General features: G+C 30.8%; 1 pseudogene; it reads right to left on the bottom strand.

The window, feature by feature from the left end:
* Positions 1–4,480: 4,480 nt before the first annotated feature.
* Positions 4,481–4,581, bottom strand: LOC144371552 (U6 spliceosomal RNA; annotated as a pseudogene).
* Between the last annotated feature and the right edge of the window lie 4,141 nt (positions 4,582–8,722).

The following is an 8,722-nucleotide window of genomic DNA, read 5'->3' as shown; positions in this document are numbered from 1 at the left end:
CTTAACTCTTATTCCTTTTGAAAGCTCTCTGCTACAAAAATAACTTACTAAAACATTTTATACTAAAATGACTTATTTTTGTGCAATGTCTCAAAAATTGTGAGTAAAAGTTTTAATTTGACTAGCTGCATGAGTTAGTTATTGACACATGGATTTCACTAGAAATTAAGTTGTAAGGTTTATTCTGTCATAATTTACTTTAACATAATAATTTGCATGTTTGTGTAGGTATTTGTATATATGAAGAAAATGACAGGAAGCGCTAAAAGTTCAAATGACTATGTATACTGATGACATATTTACTTACTGTGTTGACTGCAAAAATTATTCTAATTCACCTAATGAGGCAAAATGTATCTTCCTCCCCCTTGAACTTTGCTCAGCCTTATAATTTACTGTAGTCAATAAAATGGAGCAGAATTAATGGTGTGTCACATCCAAGTCTAGCCCAAGAGACCTGATACTTTTCCACTCTGAGAGTATTGTATCAACTGTACTGCTGTAAATAAGAAAATGTGTTTAAAACAGGTGTTCCAGGCAGCATCACCAAGACAAACAAATGGCAAATGGTCTTTCCTTCCCCAATGTATATCGACCATGCTGACCTAAGAAACACTAGTTAGATCAGCAATGATCAACCTAGTGTTGTGCAAGAAAAATGAGAAAAAGAAAGAAAAAAAAAAGCTTTTTACATAATATTTAAAATAATAATAAACTTTAATCAATTTTATAATTTTCAGGCCTATTGAAGTACAATATGCAAAGAATTAAATTTACCCATTTTAGGTGTCCAGGTCTATGCATTTCAACAAATTTATATAACTATATATCCACTATCATTATGATACTACAGAGTATGTTAATCACTCCAAAGTGTTTCCTTGAGTCCATTCATAATCAAACTTTCTACCACTATCAATGCTTTCATCCCTGCCAATTATTGATCTATAATCTGGCCAAATAGGTGTGATTTTTCTAAAATTTTTAATAAATAAAATCATATAGAATATAGAATTTTGGGTCTAAGTTCATCCAGAAGATTCTTTTGAGATTTATCCATGTCATAGTATGAATAATAGCTAATTCCTTTTAATGCTGAAAAAGTATTGTATTATATGAATACATAAAAACTTATTTTCCATTAAGATTATTGAAGGACCAGATGCATTGCCTTATTGTAAGCATTTACCATTGTAAATGTTTTCATTTGATTAGGTAAATTGTGGCATATCACTGTGGTTTTAATTTTCCTCTCTAATTACAACTGATAGAAAACATTTTCACAAGTGTTTATCTTAACTCCATCACTTATATAGTGAGTAATTTTTCATATTTATAGATAAATTTTTATTATGCTATTTCTTTCCCTGTTAGTGATTTTTTTTAGGTCTCTTTGTATATACTAGTTATTAAATGTGTTTGACAAATATATTCTTTGAGATTATAGTTGACCTCTTCTTTTTTATTACTTTTGGTTAAAGAGCAGAAGTTTGCAGGCAGGAGACAGCTCAGTGGTAGAGAGTTTACCTCGCCTGCATGAGACCCCTGGTTAGATCCCCAGTGCAGGAGAGGGAGCAGAAAGTTTTTTCATTAAAAACTCATTGCTTTATCTCAGAACACAGAGATATGTGTAAAATAAATTTTTGGAAAATATTGATGATGATGAAAAAATTTAAAAAATAAAGTTTATACCTAGAGCTAGAAATTTGCTTTATTTAGATAGGTTTAATATTTTTTCTTCTTGTAATTTTAGTACTACAGTTTTTAGATTCTTAAAATTTTTTTAATAGACCTTTATTTTATTTTTTATATGTAGTGCTGAGAATCAAACCATGGCCTCATGCATACCAGGCAATTGTGGTACTGCTGAGCCCCAGCCCTGTAGTACTAATTTTTCCCCTATTTTATTTAAATTTTATACAATACACTTTTAGAATCCCTCCAGATGAATCTTGTCTCTCAAGGGAAAAAAAAGTAAGATTTTTGAGATTTTATGCTTTAGTAGGCATTTATTCATGTTTAGTAACATCTTTAGAACACTGTCATTTCTGTTATTTCTGAAAGTCCTTTCTGAATTTATGCACATAACTTGTCAAATCTTAGAAAACACTTTATGTACCTTTTCTAATTATATCCACACACCAGCCTTGAAGAAGGCACACTAATACCATTCTCTTCCTACTCTTATCAGATAAAAGTTGAGCTTAATTCATAAAAATGGGACATGGGACTGTTAGAAAGAGAAGCCCAGCCTTCTACTCTGATTTTCAGTGTTCTCCCTCATACTATAAGTTATTCATGTATCACACCACAAAGTTTTCCAACATTACATTGTGAGGAGCTATGTAAAAGAAGCCGGTCACTAAAGGCTATATTCTTAGTGTTTTGTATAAAATCCATATAAAATTCTAGAAAAGGCAAAAACAGAGTTATCCTGCTGGCATTTCACTGGTTGCCTAATAGTGAGTCTGTGGCCATAAACTGAGGGCAAGAGGGAGCAAACACATAGAGCTTTTTGGTGCTCACAGGAGTGCTCTGAACCTTGGTTTGGTGGGAGTTAAGTGACTGTTTCCCCCAAATCACTGGGTTGTACATTTAAAATGAATGAAAATCTTTGAATATTTGCTAAACCTCATAGAGCTTAACAGGTAAACATCAGAAATCTGTTATCTCTATATCATTCATATAAACATAATGTTTTGTTTAATTTTTTTTACATTATTTTTACCCTCTATGCTTAACCAATTAACATTTTCCTGTGTTGCTTTTAGATTTCCTGCTAACAGGCTGAGCAGGTTGATGAACATGCAGAGAGGCATGTGTTTTCCCCCACAAGACCTGATGCACACATCACCAGGGCACAGTTATGTTATTTAGAACATAGATGAAGGTCACATTTCTTCCTTGCGGAAAGTAAATGGAAAATGTACCTTAAAAGAGTACCTGGCAGTTAATGCTTCATCCTTAAGATTAGTTTACTAGGCAAGGACAAAAGCCAAAAAATGTCAACTTTATCACAAACATTTTAGTTTGTTAACAAATTTCTAGACGTTCAATCATGTTGATTTTAAAATAAGAAATTGTGAGTGCTTTGGACAATGTGTTGAAACACCATAAAACAAGATTTTGAAAGAAGGTAAATGAAGCATGCACAAATTTAGGTTCTCCAGTTTGAAAAATATTTAAAATATAGTATATTTTATCAATGAAATTAGAAACCATCATGTTAAGTTAAAGAAGTCAAACTCAGAAGGTCAAGAGTCCTGTTTTCTCTTCTATGTGGAAGTTAGAGAAGAAAAAGAAAAAGAAAGGTAGGGATAGATCTCATGGAAATCAAAGTGAGATTAGCAGAGGAAAGAGAAATAGGGGAGGGAGGAAAGTGCTGAGGAGTGACATTGAACAATGTATGTTATCATATTGTGTACATGTACAGATAGGTAACAATAAATCCCATCATTATATGCAACTGTAATGCACCAATAAAAACATGGAAAAAATTTAGGTTTTCTTTCATTGTTTCTTCTTATTCCCAGGTTTGTAAATAAATTGAAATAATCATTTATTAGACAAATAAAATCTGTTCATGTAATACTATTTAGTTTTTGATATTAATATTAATACCACTCTAAAAATATAATGAAAAAGTATAAATATATAAAATGTTAAAATAGCAAAATAAACACAAATCTAAAATCCAGTTTCAACACATTACTATATTTTTTTCTAAGTCTAAATCAATGTTCTTTCCAATGCCCCGTTATAGATAAATTTTCTCTCAAATTCTGAATATAACATCCATAGACCCCTCTGATATTTATAAAAAAGATACTTTTAAAAATCATGATTTCAATATTTTATACCTTCAAGTAATTATAATTTTGTTATAAAATGTGCTCTTTCTCAAATTTTCTTCAATATCTTCTCAAATTATTAACTTAAGGTTAATAATTTGTTTGAAATTTGTTTGATTCAGGAAACTAATTATGCTCATCACATTTTATTGGTATAGCTTTAATTATTTTCAATTTATAAGCTTACTATGTTGTTTCCTCCATTTAACATTTTATTTAGTAAAAAAACAGTGCATTAATCATAAAAAGTTTTGCATATTCAGGAATTTTTCTCACTTCATCTTTTGTGTAACTTAAAGTGGCATGTAGATACTTTTATTTCTGTGAAAAAGTAGTTCCATGTTAGAAGGCTGATTTAGGTTATATCTTACTTTTTATAAGTGTACTTAATAGGAAGAGCTATATGCTTTTGTTTTTTACATCAAAAGAATATCATATTTGTTTTCATTATTATTACTAAAAATATGATCACTGAAAATAATTTAAGATGTCCTTGTATTCCTTTTTACTTTCTCTCTCTCTCTCTCTCTCTCTCTCTCTCTATATATATATATATATATATATATATATATATATATATAATTTATTAAAGTACACATTGTAGGAAATTTATTATTTAAAGAATTCAGAATGATAGAGAATCCTTCACAAATTTTCATGTTGTCCTTAGGCAGGAGCCATACTAATATCTGTTTTATTTCAAATTTTGTTATGTGCTGGCATAGCAACACCTTACCTTTCTCTTTACTCTTAGGGTATACATGACTGTCTTGCTTGTCTATACTGCAAAATTTCTGAATTGTATACTCATATTTAATGAGTAGATGTGATGACCTTTAATATTTTTTATTAAAAGAAATATTTCAAAATACAAATTTTGAAATTTGTCAATTTGTTTTTAATGTTTATTTGTCATGAATTTTTCACAAATTATATGTGATTAAAATCATTAATTTTATTTTTTATTGCTTCTATTCTTTGAGTTACAGTTAAAATCTGCATGTTTGTAATCTCAGGTACTCTGGAGTCTGAGGTTGAAGTGTTACAAGTTCAAGCCCAACCTGAAAAATTTAGCAAGACCCTTTCTTGAATAAAAAGGGCTTTAGTTCAATGGTAAAGCACCCCTTGGGTTCAATCATCTGCACTGAAAAAAAAAGAAAAAAATTTTGCCCTATTTTTGTAATTTTCGATAAATTACTCACATTTTCTTGTAACATTTGTGTGTACAATATGAAAATAATTTTGTTTATTATCATAATTATACCTTTATCCCAACACCAATTATTATTAAAAGTATATTTTTTTTTACTGGTATCTGATGTTACATGTTTAATATACTAAAGTTCTGTTTGCAAATACATTCACTTCCAGCATTTCCATTCTGTTTTATTTATGCATAAATATAAAAAAATACACTTATTGGGCCAGCTAACCCAGCCCTCTTTCATGATTTTTCAGTGTTTCCTTATTTTTGTTTGTGTCCTTCCACATAAACATTAAAATGCACTTTTTTTTAGCTCCAAGAAAAAAAACACACAATAATGGTATTTTCATAGCAAGTATAAGAATTTATAAACTGAAAAATCTTATTGATATTTTTATCCAAGATTGGTCTTTAGTTTCCTTTTAGTGGAATTTTATCAAATTTTATAATTAATATTGTACTTACCTCATAACTAGAATTTTAAAGGATTTTTAAAAAATTCTATGGAATTTTTGAAGTTGTGTTAGAATTGTCTTTAGATTATTGACTTGTGAAAGCATTTGGAACTGTAGTCAAATCATTTTGCCATAACATGTCTTGATTTGAACTGCATGTGAAAGTTTCCTCAGACTCATGAAGTTCCTTTTTTATATGAATCTATAATTCTTATTTTATTTCAGAAAGAAATTCTCTATAAATACTTTATTCTTTGCTTTTCTTTTGCTTTCATTTTTGTTTTTCATAAATATACTGGAACTATTTTATCTTTTTTTCTACAATTTTGCCTCTCATTTTATGTCCTTCTATATTTTTTCTCTATTTAAATTTGAATTTTGCATTTTCTATTCCTTTTGTTATAAAATATGATATATATTTTTTTCCATTGCTTAGTTTTGTCTTCATTTCTGAAATTATTTGAAATAGATTTATAAATCATTTCTGGCCTCTGAAATGAAACCTCTATTTTCAAACTCTCTTTCATTGACTTTTATTTTTTTATAGTTCAGATTTATTCTTTGTTTAGTGCATTATTTTATTTAGTTTATTTTGGAATATTAAACTAGGGATTTAAATTTTTGGTCAGGCAATCATGACATGTTGATATCTCTTTGCTGTCTTCAAGAAGTTTATCCTATTCTTAATTTTTTTTTTGGTACCAGAAATTGAACTCAGGAACAGTTAGCCACTGAGCAACATTCCCAACCCATCTTTTTTTTTTCTTTTAAATTAATTTTATTATTATTATTATTATTATTATTATTATTATTATTATTATTATTATTATTATTTTGAGAGAGAGTCTTGTTAAGTTGTTCAGGACCAGGCTAAGTTGCTGAGGCTGGCTTTGAACTTAGGGTCCTCTTGCCTCAGCCTCCAGAGCTGCCCAGCTGTTTGTAGTTTTCTTTTTACATAGAATGAGTCTGCATGGAATTCAAACACATCCTATTATGCTATAAATTATGAGTTTTCTTATATTTTCAAAATTACCTTCTTGTGAATGAGGATTTTTTAAGAAAGTTTTCTAACTTTGTAGCTTCAGAGCATTCTGTACCAAAGCACCAAATAGTTGAGATACATACTACCTGAGAACCTACTTTGTTTTCCTTCCTTGTTGTTACTAGTATTTTCTATCTTGGTCTGTCTCTCCCCAGAACTCTGTCATTTTTGTGTTGTTTAATTTGCATTCTATTCCCTAGGTTTCTATTTAGCATGGGCTTTCACCTTTCAAATACACAGCCTCAGCATAACATCCCTGAGGTCCTCTTGAACTCACCCATGAAAAGCAAACAGCACAGCCCCCTCTGCTGCTGTTCAGCAATTTTTCTCAGATTGTTACACCTGATTCTACTTCAGTGTGTCTTTCTTTCTGAATGAATAACTTTTAGCAATTTCTGGGTTCATCAGCATGACAGCTATAAGAAATTATTTTGTCTTTTCTTTATTTTCTCTCATGTAGTTAATTTTATATGCAGGTGTTGATTCTGTTGGTCGTTTGGCACAGCTCAGTGGAATTTTGGGATTTGAAAGGGTTCCTCTTCAGCTGCTATTGTTTAGAACACTTTCAGTATGTTTTGCTATTTGTTTACTTATTTGTTTGTTTCTTTAACATATTAGTTTCTATGTCTGCTTTCTTGGGAGATGCAGGAGATTTAAAAGTGAAACTGCCTTGCTAGGCAGTAAATTTTTTATCAATTTTTTTCTTTTATATATAAAAATGTTTCATTCCTTTCTCTTAAGTAAGAAGTTGCAACAAATATATAGAGGTTTTGTCCAGAGTTTTTGTATTAATCAGGGTACACTTACTTATATGCTGTGTTTACAAAATAGATCCTGAAATCCCAGTGGCATAACACAATTAAGGATTATATTTCTTTCTTAAGGTCCAATGCTGATGGGTTGATTTCCTGTAACTAATGACTCAAGAATCATCTTGTCGGATCAGGAGCTTCTCATCAGAGGAAGATTGTTTATGAGATTTTTGCAAAGACTTTTCTCATGTTATTTCTGCTCATATGGCTTTGTCAGAATTGGCCCAAATCTCACAATGAATGATTGGAAAATATGGTGATCTTTGATAAGCAATAAAATACCTATGCTATATTCTCCCTTCTAGTTACAAAGCTTCACTTCCTCCCACCCACAGGTTTGTCTCCATTATGCTCTGACAATATTCAACTCCTCTCTGAGGGAGGCATCTGTCCCCTAAATTAGAAGCATTAAAAGGAAAGCAGGTCCTACCTCTGACCATGATCAAATCAGTACTACTGTACTTACTCTATCAGTAACAACTGAAAAATTACTAACAAAATTAAAACAAAACAAAACAACCACAACGAAAACCCTATGTAGACACCTCAGGGAGACACTGGGGAATCAACAATACAGGCTGAGTGCCCTTGCAAGAAGGGAAGCAAATGAAGTATGCCATCAGGGTGCACCCTGGATTTATCTGTGATAGCAATATCAAAATCACAGGGAAGGTATACAGAACTCAAATGAAAAGTGTGAAAGTTAACAACATCATACCTCTTTGCTGCCCTACTGGCTTGGGTTTTAGGCACAAGATGATAAGAAGGAAAGCACTAAAGGAAGGTGCCACAAGAAAGTATATAAAACTCTTTCTGATCACCTCTCAATAAGCAGAGCTCAAGGATACCAAGCAGAGAACAGCAGAAGAGAACAACAGGAGAGTTGAGTAGAGATATAATAGTTCAAGGTCAGTCTAACATAAGGTACCTTGGTGAAGATCAGGCTTTTGGTTGAGAAATCAGAAAGGTCATGGTGCAGAAAGGACTAGATCCTAGAATAAAGATCTACGTGGTAGGAGTAGGCCCCTGAGAATTAGAAAGCAACATCATCCAAGGTCTCTAAAAAGTGCCATCATCAATATGTGACATAAAATGCCAAATTACTATCAAAATGAATAACCAAGAATATATAAATATATAAATCTTTCTCATAAGAACAGGCCCAAAATGATACAATTATTGTATTGCTGAAAAAATGGTTGTTCATATTTTCTCATTATACAAAAAGGTAAAGATATGTATATCTCAACTCTTACAAGTGGGATGGATTTATCATATTGTAGTCCATGCCTTAAATTCAGACTCATTTTTGTATCTCTGTTTTTATTGCCTGTCATTGATCAAATTGTGTCACCTCA

The sequence above is a fragment of the Ictidomys tridecemlineatus genome, chromosome 16, assembly GCF_052094955.1.
Source record: "Ictidomys tridecemlineatus isolate mIctTri1 chromosome 16, mIctTri1.hap1, whole genome shotgun sequence".
NCBI lineage: Eukaryota > Metazoa > Chordata > Mammalia > Rodentia > Sciuridae > Ictidomys > Ictidomys tridecemlineatus.
This window is presented reverse-complemented; position numbering and strand designations above follow the sequence as displayed.